Here is a 1488-nt window from a genome sequence, read left to right as displayed (position 1 = left end):
GTAAAGAAGCGGATGATAAGCTAGCTCTTTATGCAAATAAGTTGGTCAGTTTAAGTTCCGAGACATGTCATGCAGCAGGAACGGAATCCTATAGTTGCTACGATTGGCTAAAGGAAAAGTTTTGCAGAATCACTCGAAATCACTTCTGCAAGTGGCTGAGAATCTCGTAATGAATAAAAATTCTGTACTGAGAATTCCAAGGTGGGAGAGGCGAGATTCCTCCCCCCCCCCCCTTCCCCCTTCTCAGAATCCTATCCTTCTTTACCTACAGCAAAAAATAAATAAATAAATAAAACTAGAGAAATTTCTACTGTGAAACTATTTGCATACAAGAGAAGGGCCATTAAAATTTAACTCTTCAAAGTTTTAAGCCCTGCCCCGTTCGAAAATTCAATTTCTTTGTAGTTGCATTTTTTAAAGGTCTACTTGTCTAGACTCCTGGAACGGAAAGGTTTTTTTTTTAATCCGTGCTTTACAAAAGTTTCTACAGTCCATTGTTTGAAGCAGTGTCACGGCTGCCATGAGCCGCGCGGGGTACCCGCCATGTGTCCAACGCCTTGTCACGGTTCGCGCGGCTCCCCCCGTTGGAGGTTCGAGTCCTCCCTCGGGCATGGTTGTGTGTGTGTTGTCCTTAGCATAAGTTACTGTAAGTAGTGTGCAAACATACGGACTGATGGTTCAAATGGCTCTGAGCACTTTGGGACTTAACATCTGAGGTCATCAGTTTCCTAGAACTTAGAACGACTTAAACGTAACTAAATTAAGGACATCACACACATCCATGCTCGAGGCAGGATTTGAACCTGCGACCGTAGCGGTCGCGTGGCTCCCGACTGAAGTGCCTACAACCGCTCGGCCACATCGGCCGGTCTATCATGTATTCTAGAAGAGCTGCACGGTCGTCAGTGGCGCCTGTTCTTTCTAGAACAGTTACTATCTTCATATCTATGGTTAAACGTCACCCAGCCATTGACCTTCGTCTGTGCGAATGCGCACAGGCTACCGGAAATCTTACGGGAATCGTCACCTTAGTGTGAGCCAGTAATGAGTGGATGGACAAATACCTATTAAGTACATTACGTAATCGGATTGTGGGCGGTTCGGGGTGTGAGTCTCACGGGAAGCGTGCGAGGGATAAATTCCTGCAGTCGTGCTGTTCATTTGTGCCCTCGATAGCTCAGATGGATTGAGCGTCTGCCTTGTAAGCAGGAGATCCTGGGTTCGAGTCCCAGTAGCGGCACACTTTTCAGCTGTCCCCATCGAAGTATATCAACAACACCTGTCGGCAGCTGAGGGTTTCAATTAATTATCAGTTGTGTAGGTGATTCGATGAACCCTTTGCCAGGCACTTAAATGTGTTTTGCAGGGTATCCATATAGACGTAGATGATAACTCGTCCCGTGTCGCACGTGCTCAAAAGGATTCATACTGCAGAATGCATGCAAACATACTCACCGAAAATACGGACGAATATCAAGTGCAGGCTGC

At 46.2% G+C, this 1488-nt stretch overlaps 1 non-coding gene across 1 annotated transcript; it reads left to right on the top strand.

Annotated features, from left to right (window-relative positions):
* Positions 1–1165: 1165 nt before the first annotated feature.
* On the top strand, positions 1166–1240 carry Trnat-ugu (transfer RNA threonine (anticodon UGU)). The gene has a single exon. It is a non-coding gene; the product is annotated as a tRNA-Thr (tRNA).
* The last annotated feature ends 248 nt before the right edge of the window (positions 1241–1488 follow it).

This window comes from Schistocerca gregaria, chromosome 6, assembly GCF_023897955.1.
Source record: "Schistocerca gregaria isolate iqSchGreg1 chromosome 6, iqSchGreg1.2, whole genome shotgun sequence".
NCBI lineage: Eukaryota > Metazoa > Arthropoda > Insecta > Orthoptera > Acrididae > Schistocerca > Schistocerca gregaria.
This window is presented reverse-complemented; position numbering and strand designations above follow the sequence as displayed.